Source organism: Scyliorhinus canicula, chromosome 18, assembly GCF_902713615.1.
Source record: "Scyliorhinus canicula chromosome 18, sScyCan1.1, whole genome shotgun sequence".
NCBI lineage: Eukaryota > Metazoa > Chordata > Chondrichthyes > Carcharhiniformes > Scyliorhinidae > Scyliorhinus > Scyliorhinus canicula.
Window position 1 is genome coordinate 34,057,752 of NC_052163.1, and position 17,852 is coordinate 34,075,603.

A 17,852-nucleotide genomic window follows, 5' to 3' on the forward strand; every position below is an offset into this window, starting at 1 on the left:
GTGTGTAATTATGTGTATAATTGCGCAAGTGTGCGAGTAATTGTGTAAAATTGTGTAAGTGTGGGTGTAATTGTGTGTGTGCAATTGTGTATTTGTCTAATTATATGTCTAATTGTGTGTATAGTTGTGTAAGTATGGGTGAAATTGTGGTTGTGTTACTGCCTATGTGTGTAACTGTGTATAATTGTGTGTGTGTAATTGTGTCTGTGTGTAATTGTGTGAGTATAATTGTGTAAGTGTGGGTGTAATTGTGTGTGTAACCGTGCATGTGTAACTGTGTATGTGTGCGTAATTGTGTATGTGTGCGCAATTGTGTATATGTGTGTAGGTAATTGTGTATGCCGGTATGCGCGGGTAATTGCGTATGTGTGCATGCGTGGGTAATTGTGTATGTGGGTATGTCTAGGTATTTGTGTATGCGCAGGTATTTGTGTATATGAGTGTGTGTAATTGTGTATGTGTGGAAATTTGCGTATGCGCAGGTAATTGTGTATATGTGCGTGTGTAATTGTGTATGTGTGGGAATTTGTATATGCGCAGGTAATTGTGTATCTGTGCGTAATTGTTTATGTGTGGGAATTTGTGTATGCGCTGGTAATTGTGTACATGTATGAGAATTTGTGTATGCGCGGGTAATTGTGTGATGTGCAATCTAAGAGCTGGAGGATTATCCAGGCGCTCTGTCCAATATTTGTCCCTCGATCAAAAATCAGAAATCCAGACACTCTGGTCATTATCACCATGTGTGTGGGGGCTTGCTGTGCCCAAATTGGCTGCCCTTTTCCCGACACTAGTGATCAAACTTTAAATGTACGTCATTAGTTGTAAAGCACTTTAGGACTTCCCGCGTCGTGAAAGGCGCCATAGAAATGCAAGTCTAATTTTCCTATCTGTGCAATTTGTGTGTCTGAGAATCAGTGCACCTCCAGAAATCACAACGCCAAAGAATTGCGCTGCTTTGCTTTCGTGAATGTTGCTGCCTTACCAGTCACCATTGGCATTGATAAACGATATCCCCTAAAACAAAAGCCATGCAGAATATTAAAATTGCCACTCACTTTTCCAACATCGAATTGACTTATATATTTAATATTATTTGAGACAATTTATCTGGCCATCAACCCCATCTGTTTCCACCTTGTGATGGTCTTTGGTCGGAATTTTTCAATTGATAAGGACCACTTTTACAGTCTCAAAATGCCTCCCATTCTGGCGGGGAAAGGTATAAGTTTTGTACATTTTTTGGGGGAATAAGATTTGAAATAAAAAAACATCACGCTTGTGTTGTTAATTTTTGTTTAAAATGATTCATTTGTATTTTCAGCGACCGGTAAGAAACCATTGGTAAATCTAATTTGAAAAAAAATTAGGGTACCCAATTATTTTTTTCCCAATTAAGGAGCAATTTAGCGTGTCCAATCCACCTCCCCTCCACATCTTTGGGTTGTGGGGGTTGTGCCGCCCTCTGGTAAAACTAATTTAACGAAATAACCACTACAATACATTAAAAAAACATTTAAAGGCTCAAGCCTCACCAGCCCAGGAACAAATATCTGCCATTGGTTTATGGTTTTTGAAGAACAAAAGTTACTGATGGTAAATAACCTGGCATCTCAAATTAGCCGAAACGCATTAACTCGGTCATTTAAAAGATGCAACAGGACAAAGGCCTGGGGAATCAAAGAATCCAGGGACGCGCAGAGTTAAGGATTTTCCCCAGTTGCTGCACACGTTTCAACCCTCGGTATGAAAGTACGGGGGGCATGTTTTGTGAGCAGCCGATGAACCCCAGGGCGGGCAAGCCGGACGCTCCACGGCCAGCCTTTAAACAGTTTGAGCGGACCATTTCAAAATGTAGTTATTGTGTGTGTCCGCCAGGCAGAGACTTGCAGTTGTCATTCGACAGGAGTCAGGGAAATATCAGAGTTTAATTTTGTTCCTTTCGGCACGATGTAGAGAACAGGCAGCTTGAATCAGGGAAAAAGAAACATTAAAGAGCGGGATGTTGGGGAGGAGGTTGATAGGGAATCAGAGGCTCTGTTTGGCCTTGTCTTCACAAAGGAAAGAAACAAAATACAATGAAGCGCCCCAAATAGAGAATATGCCGATTCGGAATATTAACTCCCTTCATTTTACTTCCCCCGTTTGTGATTTCAAGCATCAATTCCACAAAGGAGCGCTTCCATCACATGGCCTGCCTGTGAGACCTGTTTCACCGCCTGAGGTAGAACCTAATTCTTGTGGCCTTGATTGGAGATGGACTCCACCGCACCACCAAGAATAGTCAACCCGATTTATCTCAGGGCTGAGCCGCGTTTGAACGGTTAACAGTTAACCCTTTCCTCCTCCTCCCCAGTTGCTGCCTGTTGCCAGGAGCAGGTTCGATGGGCCGAATGGTCCCACTGAAAGTTTTGGAACGCAAATAAAAAAAACCCGTGACCACTATCTGAACAAGCGACTGCTCAGAAAAGCTCAAATCCCTTATTGACAATTGTGTGGGACTTGCTGCCTCATAGAGCAGAGGATAAAACCTGGACCCGTTCAGGATTTTCTTCGGGGAATTCCTCCCGGCGAATCTTTTTGACCTGGGACATCCCGAATCACAATTCCATCCATGGTGGGCAGCTGTTGAACTGAGCTGGGGGTCTGTGCTGTTACCGATTCTATCATCAGCACCCGATGCACCAATGTTGTGTGCATTATCCTGAAAGAATGGTTTATATTGGGGTTATTTTCTGTTGCATGGTCTGATGACACTGGCACCTCAGGAGCAACAGAAGGTGTGAGGTGCGGCTCTAAAGGTCTGGATGTCCGTTAGCTGCAGAAGGCTTTTCGAGGCCAAACACAGGCTCCAGGCGACCTGATGGGGGTGACTGTGCTGCGCTCTCTCAGCTACACCCAAACCATCAGCGTTTCACTAAACGGTGCAATAAAAGCTACACATTTACTCGAAATTCGCTTTGCAACGTTGCGCACCAAGCCTGCATTTTAAATATTCATGCGCGACTAAACCACAACCTCTTGGGTGTGAGGATTAATAACATAGAAACCCCTCAACGGCGTCTCTTAATTAACATCTTCTGAAATCGACACGTTTCACTGTGGGAGCTAAACACATTTGCCTGATTTCTACAGCATTTCGTTGAAGGGAAGAGAAGGTTGACGTGGGGGAAAACTTTCTAAAGCTCTCCGAGCTTCTGAGGATTCGCCAACGAACTGAGGCACCGCCCGTGGCGTTGCTTATCGCGAGGGTCGGGGGAGTGGGAGACTATCCCCTTTATAACAAACGCCAAGTTTATGAGCAACTGAGGGTGCGGGAAATGTGTGGCAAGCAACGCACTGGGGGCAAGAGAAAGCATTTTCTCCATAGATTTGGGAAGGAAGGGGTGCTAATCGTTCCAAACCTCACTGCGCAGTTTGCAGAGCACAATGGCGCCACCTCCTGATACATTCCTCAGCCTCAATCGGATTTTCAATCCCAATCTCTTTTCAGTAAAAATTCTAGACTCGAGCAATTCGCATTATTTTTAAGATACATCGCCAGCAAGGAGGCGTTAATGCTAAGCTCGATTAGTACACGAAACACATCAGCTCAAGGCTCCCCATAGATATGACCAGATAAACGAGAGGGGGAGTTTGAGAAGGATGGTGTTGCCTGTTCCGGGGGCTGTATACTCGGGGAAGAAAGAGGTTAATAATACCCCCGGCCGCCAACCTCACTTTGTGAATCGAGAACTTTAACCCGCAAGTTTCGGGCGGGGGTGGGTTGGGGTAGATGAGTGAGAGGCTAAAGTTGACAGTGCAGATCAGAGGCAGCATTGTAGATGGTCAAGTTTCTTCTGACAGGCCGGCCTGGGTTACACTTTGAGGGGGGCAGAGAATGCATTTCTGTTCGTTAGTCGCTGAGTCTAGCTCAGCGAACAAAAGATCCGAAAAGAAGGAGATAAAGGTGAAGGTTTGCGCCGGCTTTATCAGGACAGGTAGAACATGAAAGCTCCCTGAACATCAATTCCAGTTTACTTGTATTTTTGTTATTGATAATCTAAGTTATCTTTTGGCGAACTGGGGAGAAGGTGCTCGCGGCAAACGCTTCAGTCTCTTTGCCTATCAGGGCCGAGGGCTGAAACTCAAATTCACGTTCATAATTACCATTCATAAAATAAACACCAGGAACTTCGTGAGCCGCAACAAAAAAAATCGACGTTTTCGGAAGAATTGCACTGGTTTTCCTTTCTAATTCCGAGAAACTGTACACCCACGAGCACCTGAAAACTCATTGTTTTCAACTAAACTGCAGTGGAAGTTTCTGTCACTCTAGATGTTTTATTCCAACTGCCCCGATACCAAACAGCACCAGACCCCTTGTAAACCCGGGTGATGCTCTTCCGAGAGAAATAGGTACCCCCAGCGCAAGAGAGCACGGGTTCCTTGTGAACCAGTCACCAAAACGCAATCCTCAACAACCCCACGTTTCAGACACCAGTGTGGCCTTAATTATGTGACACTTAATTGACCTCGAGGACTATGAACTATTTATTAAATGTGCAGGTGAAGGTAGTGGCAGTGGCGTTAGAGCTAATTAATTATTAAAAGAACCTTATTGTCCTGAGAGCTGATGTGAGAAGATGTGAAAGTTATTGCGATGGAAAGTTTGTGGGTGCGTTGTGTGGGTGCTGCACTTACAACTGAAGCCACATTGAGTGAAAGAGAGAATTGCAGGTTAGAAAAACCTTTCAGGAGTTTTAATGTAAGATAAGGTGACAAAAATCGATTCGGTAAGGATAAAAAATGTGCGCACTGTGACAGACCTCAGGGATGGTAAGAGGACAGACCTAGGACTTAAAAAAAATAAATTTAGAGTACCCAATTCATTTTTTCCAATGAAGGGGGAATTTAGCATGGCCAATCCACCTAACCCGCGCATCTTTGGGTTGTGAGGAAACCCACGCAAACACGGGGAGAATGTGCAAACTCCACACGGACAGTGCCCAGAGCCAGGATCGAACCTGGGACCTCGGCGCCCTGAGGCAGCAGTGCTAACCACTGCGCCACCGTGCTGCCCCAGACCTCAAACTTTTAATGCGGGTTCTGAAATTAAATTATTAAAAAAACACATTTAATTCTGTACAGCCAGCTCAGGTACACAGTAGCATCTAAATGAACGAGGGAAGATTCTCGAGTCTATAAATTGACAACAGTCCAGTTAATGCAGCAGAAATTGATAGGGTGTTAATCTGTAATGTGCAGAATATGTGTTACAATCGTCCGTTCCCCAAAATGGCGCAGTTGAAACGGGAAAAGTGTCAGCTTGTGAGATGCTGTCATGCTTATAGAATAAACTTTTAAACAGCTACTTGTTGGACAGGAAAGATCAAAAGTTCACTTTGTTTTATCTTTTGCCACTTTTATCTTCAACCACAGAGCGCACAGCAGAATGTCAAAGGTGTGACTAAACGCTTCTGACATGTCCCTCATTTTACCAGCTTTTCCCGGCCCCGCTGTTTAAACTGTCCTCAAACCATGGCCGAGACATCACTTGCTGTTAGTGTGAGCGAGAAACTGGTCAAGCCATCAACCAGCTCCCATCCAGAGCAAGTGTTTAAAGTTGGGAGCAGGAGTGCTGGGAGTTGGATGGATGTCAGTAGCATGACTGTGAACTACCTTTCTCTACAAAGACTCTCATTAGGCTGCTTTATGGAGGGCGGGGGAACCGCAAATCCATTCAATCTGCGGTTTGGCACCAGCACAAAGGCAGGACGGGAGCCTTTCCTCTTTTTTCTTGTTTCTTTTTTTTGTTGACTTTGATACTTCCTATGAAAGGAGCCGTGTCTCTAATCTGGGATCAAGCCTTCAATTTAATATCGTGTTGTATATGGCGTATCAACAAGCCTCTGGCATTTTAACAGTCTGTTTAGACATCTCACACATCGATTACCCACAAGAAGATTTGCAATCGACTTCGTTTCCTTTCCCTTGAACGAGAAATGTAACAATCTCCGATATTTGTTGGTGCCACTGTTTGGCTGTCTCCCCATTGCCCTGTGAGAGGGACGTGTGAGTGTTTACCCAGGTGGCAGTGTCCAATCTCTCTCTTATTTATTTCCCTCTGGAGGTGTGAAAACAATTTTTTTTAAACGGGCGGATTTCTAAACAACACATACATTTAAATATAAACATTGGCGCTAGTTGTTGGGGTCAATGCAGTCGAATCAGTTACTTTGCTTGTTGACAACTTAACTTCTTTTAAGTTGTGGCCCGCGTCGTAAAACCTGTCCCAAAAGGTAAATTTGAAAGTCAGACGAGTGGGAAGACACACAGTCAGAAAAGGTTCGACAGCAAATTTTAGGCGACATCTTAAAGTCCTTTGAACCCCAATAAATCCAATCGAACTTGAAATTGCTCGAGTTTTTATAAAGGTGTTGCGGGACGCGCCACTGTCAGATCTCGAATAAATTAGGGTGACGTCGTTTATTGTACTTGTGCACCGACGGAGGGATTGAAGAAGCCACTTCATTGAGGTTCAGTAAATTTGGGTCTGACACCGTTTTCTCAGAAAGAATGCTCCCCTAGACTTCATCCTAATAATAATCTTTATTAGTGTCACAAAGGGCAGCACGGTGGCACAGTGGGTTAGCCCTGCTGCCTTATGGCGCCGAGGTCCCAGGTTCGATCCCGACTCTGGGTCACTGTCCGTGTGGAGTTTGCATATTCTCCCCATGCTTGCATGGGTTTCACCTCCACAACCCAAAGATGTGCAAGGTAGGTGGATTGAATACGCTAAATTGCCCCTTAATTGGAAAAAAAAATGAATTGGGTACACTAAATTAAAAAAAAAATTAGTGTCACAAGTAGGCTTACAGTAATACTACAATGAAGTTACTCTGAAAATCCCCTAGTTGCCACACTCCGCCTGTTCGGGTACACTGAGGGAGAATACAGAATGTCCAATTCACCTAACAAGTACGTCTTTGGGGACTTGTGGGAGGAAACCAGAGCACCTGGATGAAACCCACGCACACACGGGGAGAAGATGCAGACAGTGACCCAAGCGGGAATCGAACCCAGGACTCTGATGTTGTGCTAACCACTGTGTCACCATGCTGTCCTGAGAGGACAGGGTGAAATGCCAATCCCCCCTAAGCAGCAGATGCATCAGCTTTAATTTCAGTATCTGGGATTTATATGGTGACAGTGTCTAGGCTTCATTCTGTCTTCCACAACACTGTGTGCAGCACACAAAAGAGTTGCTATTCCTGACACAAATCTCCGTAAACACCTTAAAACTGCTGAAACATTCTACATTTATCCGAATGCTTGCATAGTATACCAACAACAGTCACAAACCCACCAGCGTGCAAATATTCAGTACTGCCAACCTGAACTCATTGTGTGGGGCTGTATTTTTAAAAAAAAAATTAGTTCACGGTGTGCGGGCATTGCTGGTTAAGGCAGTATTTGTTTGCCCATCCCTAATTGCCCTTGAGAAGGTGGTGGTGAGCTCTCTTCTTGAATCATTGCGGTGTAGGTGCACCCACAGAGCTGTCAGGGAAGAAGTTCCAGGATTTTGACCCTGCCACAGTGAAGGAACGGCGATAGATTTCCAAATCAGGACGGTGAGTGACTTGGAGGGGAACTTGCCGGTGATGGTGTTCCCATGCACCTGCTGCACTTGTCATTCCAAGTTGCAGACAAGGGTTGTGGGTTTGAAAGGTGCTGTTGAAGGAGGCTTGGTGAGTTACTTCAGTGCATCTTGCAGATGGTGCACATTGTTGTTACTGCGCTTTGGTGGTGGAGGCAGTGAATATTTAGAGTGCCGATCAAGCGGACTGCTTTGAACTGGATACCATCAAACCTCTTGAGTGTTGTTGGAGCTGTACTCATCCAGGCAATTAAAAGGTATTCCTCTACACTCCTGATTTGTGCCTTGTAGATGGTGGCTGGGCCACAGGGAGCCAGGAGGCAAGTTATTTGCTGCAGAATTCTCAGCCTCTGACCTCCTCTTGCAGCCACAGTATTTATATGGCTGGTCCAGTTAAGTTTGTAGTCAATGATAACACCCTGGATTTTAAAGATGGTAATGTTATTTATTTATTTATAAATGTTTTTTATTGGGTTTTTGAACAAAGTATATTTGCCGTTATGTACACAGGACATGAGATAATATAGAGAAGAGAGCGGCACACATATAGAAATCACAAAGGGAGAGAAAAAAAAGTAACAACATGAGAGAAATAGAAAAACAAATAGTGCAACTGGTAGGGTATTATGCACCCGCCCAACAACAGCAACTGTGTACACTTGGCAAAATTATTTACACACATAAGTGGGCATCTGTTTGTAGTGGGGGAGCGCGGAGACTGGGGGCGGGGTGGGGGGTAGATATACATTTGGGTGCCGGAGAGACAATTGCAGAGGGCAATACTCAAATGGGTCTGGTGCTGTCCCTTGCTTCTCCCGGACAGATTTCACTGCCGTTGTCAACTCATGCTCACTTCCGCTTCAGCTGGCCCTCCCGTCCTCCGCCTGTGTTCTCCTTTTTCTCTTTCCTGTGGATGCCAAGTTTGTTAACGTTTCCCTGCATCCCCCCCAACCTCCCTGGCTCTCCTCTATTGTTCCCTGTCTCTTCCCTCTCCCCCCCCCCCCCCCCCCCCCCCCCTGTGGTTCACCTTTCCTTCCTCTTAGATTTAGCTGTCCCCCTCCCCCCCTCTCCCGGCCTATCACTCCCTCTCATGCGTTGGCTACTTTCCCCTGGTTCTTGGCTACCTGGCTATTCTTCTGCTTGTTCGTTGGCCACAAACAGGTCCTGGAACAATTGGGTGAATAGTTCCCACGTTCTGTGGAAGCCGTCGTCTGACACTCGGATGGCGAATTTCATTTCTCCATTTGGAGAGATTCCGAGAGGGTGGCAGCCAGTCTGCAGCTTTGGCTGGTGTTGCTGACCGCCAGCCGAACAGGATTCTATGGCGGGTGATCAGGGATGCAAAAAGGCTCTCCTCCCCAGGAATAGATTTGGCTGGTCTGAAACCCTGAAGACCGCTACTTTCGGGCATGGCACCACCCTCACCCCCACCACTTTGGACATTGCCTCGAAGAAGGCTGTCCAGTACTCCACAAGTCTGGGGCAAGACCAGAACATGTGGACGTGGTTGGCCGGGCCTCCTTGGCACCGTTCACATCTATCCTCCACCTCTGGAAGAGCCAACTCATACGCTTTCTTGTTAAGTGGGCTCTATGTACCACTTTTCGTAGGATGGTAATATTATTGAGGACATTGCTTGATAACACCGTTGATGACACCTTCCATCACTTTGTTGATGATCAAAAATAGCCTGATGGGGCACCATGGTGGACCAGTGGTTAACACTTCTGCCTCACAGCACCATGGACCCAGGTGGGAAATGGGGGTGAAGGGTGGGTAAGGGTTAGTGTTAGCGATAATGGACCAAGCCACATCCTAAGTTAATTGGACGGGTATGAGAGCCACCCTGATCCTCTGGGCTGGCCGAACCTCGCCGCTGCCTCCTACTCTGCATTGGACCCCACCTTGAGGAGTCCGATGCACCGGTCAATCACAGCCTGCGTGGTCGCATGGGCCTCATTGTACTGGGTTTCCACTTCGGTCTCCGGACAGGCATCATTAGCCAGGTTCTTAGCGGGTATCCCTTATCCCATCAAGAGTCAACTGCCCATCCTGGGGTGGTCGTCAAAGAGGCCAGGGATGACTGGCTGCCCCAGGATCTCGCTGTTGTGGACGCTCCCCGGGAAGTGTGCACACACGTGCATTATCTTTGTGTGGGGCTTGCACACAAGCTGTATGTTAAGGGAGTGAAACCCCTTCCTGTTAATGTCTGGCACTCCCAGCTGGCCCGGTGAGCACAAGGCAACATGCGTGCCATATATTACCCCCTGGACCTGGCAATGGTGGAGAAACCTGCTGCCTGGGCACCTAGCTGGGCTTGGTCAAAGCTGATGTAGTTTTCTGCCCAGGCAAACAGGGCATCCATTAGCTGTTGGATGACCTGTGAGCTGCGGCCCATGAGATGCCACACAGATCCCCGCTCAAAGCCCTTCCTCCAGGTTCACGTTTTAAAAAAGAAGTACTAATCGGCGCCAGGGTGAGCACTTGCTGGGAGGCCGTAAATGACGGGAGGCTGTTGGATATAGGGTTGCTTCCATTAATTGTATGGAAATAGGGCTTAAGTGGTGATAATTGGTTTCTTGGCAGGCGAGATCCCGATTTCACACACGTGAGCGGGCCGGTTGCATCGCGAACTGTTTGACGCCTGGCGCTGTTCTCATTTTCATCTCTCTCGCTATTCACCAGCCTTGTTCCACTTGAGCGAGAGAGCAACGATGCCTGGAAATCACACCCAATATTTATTTAGCTAGTCAAATTCAGACTTGTTATTGTAACATTCATTGAATTTCTTTTATTAAATCATAGGATGTGGGCATCACTGGCTGGACCAGCACTATTGCCCATCACTAATTACCCTTGAGAGCTGGTGGTGAGCTGCCTCCTTGAACCGCTGCAGTCCATGTGGTGTAGGTATACTCACTGTGCTGTTAGGGACGGAGAGACGGCTGCCCTTCTCCTTGTAGATAGTAGCAGCCATGGGTTTGGAAGGTCCGGCCTAAGGAGCCTGGGTGAATTCTTGCAGTTCATCTGTAGATGGTACACACGGCTGCTACTGTGTCGATGGTGGAGGGAGTGAATGTTGGTAGATGGGGTACCAGTCAAGTGAGCTATTTTGTCCTGGATTATAAACCATAATGGTCATGATATCTGCTTTGTACAATGACAATGGCAACCTAAAGTATTTGAAAAAGGTAACTTATTGTGTATCTGAAAATGAAGAAGCCAATTTTGAGATGATTTTACTGGTTCAGAATCAAATAAGTCAATTTTTAGCTAAATATCCATTATACTAACAATAGTAGTTTCCAATTATATCATGTGTTTCTTGCAGAAAGACGGTTAAAGGGGAAAATCCCCAGCTGCCAAAGACACATCTGTCACAAAGGAAGATGGTTATGGTTGTCAGAGGCCAATCATTGCAGCCCAGGACATTATCGCAGCCGTCCTCAAGGAAATATCCTTGGCCTGATCATCCTTGGCTGTTTCAACAGGAAAATGAAGGACAAAATGGTAGCATTTCTTCATTTATACAAGATCATAAATGACACCCCATCTGTCTGCTCAGGAATATGTTAACGACCCAAGATATATTTGAAGAAAAAATAGGCTGTTGATTCCTGGGATTGTTTCTGACAAGAACATATTTGCAAAGGAACTGCACAGTGCACTGGGTTAGACACTGGCTTTAAGTTTCACATCAGCGGATGGGATAGAAGCATCTGTCTGCTAGCTATCTATCCTGTGTGAAATTAATTTTCTTAGCCTCATTGCAATTCCCAATGGATATAGGCCTGCAGCGCAAAAAATGCTAATTTGGCATTATTGCCTAAATTAATGCTCAATGTGTTGCCAAAGTGTAGAATATTTTAGTTTAGACGGGCAGCATGGTTGGCACAGGCTTGGAGGGCCGAAGGGCCTGTTCCTATGCTGTACTTTTCTTTGTTCTTTGTTTGTTCTAACCCAATTCCTTTTCGTGGCATGTTGCTTCATTTAGAAATCCTAGGGCCAATTTTAGCCCCACTAATCCTGTGCAAACTGAGTGAATGGGCAGTTAAACCTGACCATGGGACTCATTTGGACATATCCCACAAATCATTATTTCATCCTGATGTTTGAGCAGGTGTGAAGGACAACCCACCAGAAATTAGTGGGGTCCTTCTTTAAATATGCAGTCCAGCCACGGTGGCTTTCCTGCCATGCCTACATAGTGAGAAGAGCAGTGAGGACAAGGAACCCCAAAAAAGGAAAGCCTTTTTATTTTATTTTACTTTTCTTCCAGGGCCTCATGGTGTAGGAGTGATGCAGGCCTCCCCTGCCCGAGCTTCCTATAATTACACTCCCAAGGTTCGAGTGGAATATGAGCTCCCCCCGCTAGTGGGCGGAGACTCATCAGTTGGGGCTTGTAAAATCACCTCATAAAAGCCGGCCCTGACTGGGACCAGTGTGATTGGTAGACCCGGTTGGGACCATTGGACTGTAACCGTGTTGTAGCCTTTGCTTTTGCTGTTGAACTAGACTTTGTTTGAACTTACCTTCTCGGGCTTCCTGAGCTTTTATACTTCCCATGCATGATCATGAACCTTGACTTAAATTTCCTCCCAGCATCGTACCTGAGTGCCAGTGGCTTCCGCCCTGGCAGCGACCTCCAGCCGCCCTGGCACCGTCCTCCAGCCCACACGCCTGCTGCTGGTTCCCACTGCGGAAACTGGCTGGAGGGCCGCAGCGTTAAAAACCTGCGCCCCTCATGCTGGGCCAGATTGGCACCTGCCTCATCCCCTGTTCACCCTGAGTTAAAGTCGGGGTTCTTCCTTCAGCAAGTGATGGTGAGAACTGGGCTTGAGTACCTCGAGACGCGGGAGAGCGGTTTAGAAGAGACTGACTTAAGAGTGAGCTTCTCAGACAGGAGAAATGTGAGAAGTGTTGGTGCTGTTGATGCTCCGCGCGGACATTTTGGATTGACACTGAAGAGTGAGGTGCAGCTGCAACAGCTGCAGTATTCTTGGCATAACCACAGAGGTCAGGCTTAAATATTTGTAATTCCTGTGACTGTCTCGCCATGATCTTATAAAGACTGACATTCCAACCACAGTGATAGATTAAGCCAGACCAATCCGTGGACTGTTAAAATCGCAATGAAGCAGAATTCATCTTCTTATTAAAAGTAATAGCGTTGGGAGCAGGTGTCAAAAAACCTCACTGGTTTTGCTAATCAGAATTGACTATGGAAAAATAGATTGCAAAATTCAAATCAGGTTTGATCTGAGGCAAGTTAGAATGAAAATGACCAATACGATTTCCAATAAGCTTATTAATTACAGTTAGAGGCACTTCTCTCTCCCTCTATCCTTCCCTCCATATACAGACTCACATGCACACAAATTATTGATTGTGTCTTGTCTGTTTGCCTTTCCTGTGATATCATCAAATTTTGTCTCATGCTGTTGAGTTCTTTTTGTTGGAACTGAACCTTAAGATTACACAGATATTTGTAGGGGCACACGACTTGTACTGATCATAGAATCATAGAATTTACAGTGCAGAAGGAGGCCATTCAGCCCATCGAGTCTGCACTGACCCTTACAAAGAGCACCCTACTGAAGCCCGCGTATCTCCCCTATCCCCATAACCCAGTAACCCCCACTTAACATGTTTTTTGGACACCAAGGGCAATTTAGCATGGTCAATCCACCTAACCCGCACGTCTTTGGACTGTGGGAGGAAACCCACGCAGACACAGAGAGAATGTGCAGACTCCGCACAGACAATGACCCAGCTGGGAATCGAACCTGGGACACTGGAGCGGTGAAACAACTGTATTAACCACTATAGAACATAGAACAGTACAGCACAGAACAGGCCCTTCGGCCCTCAATGTTGTGCCGAGCCATGATCACCCTACTCAAACCCACGTATCCACCCTATACCCGTAACCCAACAACCCCCCCCTTAACCTTACTTTTATTAGGACACTACGGGCAATTTAGCATGGCCAATCCACCTAACCCGCACATCTTTGGACTGTGGGAGGAAACCGGAGCACCCGGAGGAAACCCAAGCACACGGGGGAGGACGTGCAGACTCCACACAGACAGTGACCCAGCCGGGAATCGAACCTGGGACCCTGGAGCTGTGAAGCATTTATGCTAACCACCATGCTACCCTGCTGCCCCACCATGCTACCCTGCTGCCCCTATGATACTACTATGATACCGTGCTGCTCACAAAAGTTATAAAGCTATGTGGAAGCTAATTGTTTCAACTTACTTTGATGTACTGCAGACTTGTTTGTCCCGTGATTCGAAAAAGTAAAGAATGTCATTGCACTGGAATAATAATTTTTCTTTCAACAAACTCAATTTTATACAAGATTTGAAAGCGATGGCAACTGACTTATTTTATGCTGTTTGCAAGTGGTATTATATTATCTACATTTGTTTAAAAAAAAACCATGTTTGTTGTTTGAGTTGTGGTGCCTCACCAGTCAGCGAGGTTAGATAAAAATCCATTCAACTGGCCCATCCTGCTGGCCAACAGAAGCTTTGTGCTTTGCAAAGGCATTGATGTTTAGAAGCTATGTCACACAGTGTTTCTCGACCCAGTGCTTTTTGTACCTCAAAATAATCCAAAGGCGTGGTGTTTCGTAAAATATGTAGTATGCAGTAAAATTGAAACATTTATTTTAGAATTGGTGAACCCCCCCATGAATAAATCTTAAAAATTTCACCAATGTTAGGGCAGCACGGTGGTGCAATGGTTAGCACTGCTGCCTCATGGTGCCGAGGACCCGGGTTCCATCGCGGCCCTCGATAACTGTCCGTGTGGAATTTGCACATTCTCCTCGTGTCTGCGTGGGTTTCATCCCAACAAATCAAAAACATGTGCAGGATAGGTGGATTGACCACTCTAAATTGCCCCTTAATTGGAAACCAAAATAATTGGGTATTCTAAAATTTAAAAAAATGTCACCAATGTTTCTCTTTCTTTCTTGTCCCGTAGTTTATACTTCTCATTCCATGCTGCTTTTGAAGCAGATTTACATTATTGACAGAACTCAAAGGATGGGGATGGAATGCACACTAGGTCACTTGTTAATCTTTGTTTTCTGTCATTGATTCATAAACCATGTAATCCCTAGAAATACTAATTCCTGAGTGTTTAGCAGTCCCACATGTTATATTGTTCTGCTAAAATCCCTCAAGTTGTTCAGTGTTTCAGAGTAACATGTTTCATTTCTTTTGAAAAGATGGATCAAGACAACTGGGAAGACTTGGAGGTCAAGAATTTGCTGACTATATCTGAAAGAGGGGAGAAAAAGCAGGCCTTTTGTACCATATAACATAGTTCCCTGACTTTTGTGATGAAACCACAGTGGGATAGATTCTATAGTTTTGAAACTGAATCTCCTGTTATTAGCCAATACTTTCTTGAAGGCTCCAAGTTTAAAAAAATCTTAAACTTTGTGGAAATTTATCACACGTTAAGAATGTAGAAGGGAAGACTTGCATTTGCATATTGTTTCATTGCAGCTCTCAGACTGCTCGAAAGAATGTTGTTTCAAAATACTTTTGTGTAAGGCAGCACGGTGGTTTAGTGGTTGGCACTGCTGCCTCACGGCGCCGAGGTCCCAGGTTCGATCCTGGCTCTGGGTCACTGTTTGCACATTCTCCCCATGTCTGCGTGGGTTTAGTCCCCACAACCCAAAGATGTGCAAGCTATTTGGATTGGCCATGCTAAATTGCCCCTTGATTGGAAAAAATGAATTGGGTACTCTAAATTTATTTTTTTTAAAATTCTGTGTGCGCCGTACGCTGACAAAAACTGGCAAGAAATCAGCTCTGGATGAAGCATCAGCTGCCAGTGAGCCAACAATCTGCTTTTGGTATCAGCACACATACCATACATTATGTAGGAAAACAAAAGCATTTAGAGAAATTTCATTAATTCCTCAATGGTATTAACAAAAGAATGGGTGCACTAGCAAACATCCTACCTTGTTAAAGCAGGTTGTTGAAGTCTGAGAATGCAAACTCATTTGAATTGTTGCTGTCAATTGTTGCAATCAAGCAATGGGGGGAATTTCCAACTGGCCTCCCAGTAAAATGGATGTGGTGAATCAGCCACCCATTATAAAACGTAGAAACACTCAAATCACTTAAAAGGTACCTGGATCTGCCCCTGAAGTGCTGTAACATGCAAGATGCTGGAGCATGGGATTAAAATGAACGGCTACTTTGTTTTTCTTTCTAATTTTTGGCCGGCACAGGTACGGTGAGCTCAATGGATTCTTTCTGTGTTGCAACCTATCTTTGGTTCTAAAACCATCCAATCTTTACTCCTGGTGAAATGCAGGAACAACAGTTGGACGGTTTCTATTGCTTTTGCATCACTTGAAGAGCAAGTTGAAAATGTATCCCAATGTTACCCGAGCTTTGCAGAGGACATGTCAAGAATAAATATTTGTCAAGCACATGTAGTGTTGTTTCAGCCAACATTTTGAAAGGCCATTTCTAAAGTGTAATATAGAAAAATAGAAAATAAGAGTGTGAGTAGTCCATTTCGCCCTTTGAGCCTGCTCCGCCATTCACCATTATCATGGCTGATCCTGTATCTCAATGCCATACAAGATCACCCTCCCCCATATACTTTGACACCACTGGAGTCATATGAGTAACGTATGAGTGCTGGATGTTGATGATCAGTGGAACAGAGATGGAAAGGATGATGGAGAGGTAATGCAAGTGGAGAAGATTCATCTTTGTGTAATCAGATTATGTCTTCATCTGGATCTATGACCGCATAAAAGCTAATATGAACTTGCAGATGAACAATACTCCATAGCGCTCCAGGTGTTTTATAACATTCATTAATGCGATGTGGGCATTGTTGGTTTGACCATTATTAATTGTCCATCCCTAAATGGTCTTGAGAAAATGGTGGCGAGCTGCCTTCTAAAACGTGATATAGAGCAGATCTAGTCAGACCCAGATCACTTGCTCTCGCAACTGTGGCTGATGTGAAACCAACAGCAGCATTTAATGTTTATGCCAATATAAAGCACCAACTGGTAATTTTACAAAGGTCAGCCAACATGTTGGGTTTAAGAGGTGAATGAATATTCGTACGTCAGAATGGAGCAGTTTATTGGCTTAAAGATTTGATTGGGCGGTGCTAATTTTGCATGCACTTATCAGAAGCCACAAGTGGGGTTTCCACCAGATTGGATTGAGCTTGTCAAGGTATCTAACGTGCATTCCAACATGATTGAATTCAATGGCTAAGTGATGTAAATAAGGATGCTACACTTGTTGGAGGACTCATGTAGTACTTGAAAGTCAGGGGAGACTTTACGGCTCTTCCTGCCAGCGGTGCTCCTGGTCCCGCTGAAGGCAAACCCCGCGGCCAGTTCCCAGGCAGCGGGACAGACGAGCTGTGCAAAACGCTGCAGACATTGGCGGGACCAGAAGATGCTGCCAGCAGCAAATGGCTAGCTGCCTCTGCCATTGCAGGGGAGGGGCTGGGAAATCCCATTTGTACTTTCTGGTTTGTCATTCCAGATTGCTTCTAGCCATTTGTTTTAAGCTTGAATTCTGGCTCTGGAAAGTTCCGATTAACTGCTCAGAGGATTTTGCTGATGTTGTGTTTCCTGGCTGACTTCTAAATTGTTTAACTGCAGTTGTATGCCCTGTTTTCTGAGCTGAAGATTGATGGGGATGAGCGAGCAAGGCACCAGTGAATAGGAGCAGCTGCAACAAGAGGGAGGAAGAGAGCTCTGCTTGGGAAGCAGTGGACATGTTTAGGGTGTACTTAGCCTACATGAATGTAACCAACCCCCAGGAGACCACGGGATGGCCCGATTGATCTCCCTGTGGGGCTCATGGAAAACAAACTCCCCCACTGAGCGGCGGAGGCCTAACAGCGGGGCTCGTTCTAATGCACTGATGAAAGCCGGCCAGGGTAGGAACCAACATATTTGGGTCGTCCCGACTGGGACTGGGGGTACTGCCTGCCACTTTGAACCTAACCTTTATTTATTTAAGAAACCTCCTGTGAATAATATACCGGCGATGAGGAAAAATGGAGACACAGGCTCCGATTCTGGAGATCATGGTTGATCATGGTTGAATTTCACTACAAGGGAGAAAGGTCAGAACAAATTTTAAAATGCTGCTCTTCGTGAGCAGGCTCCGATTCTGGAGATCCGGACCATGGTTGA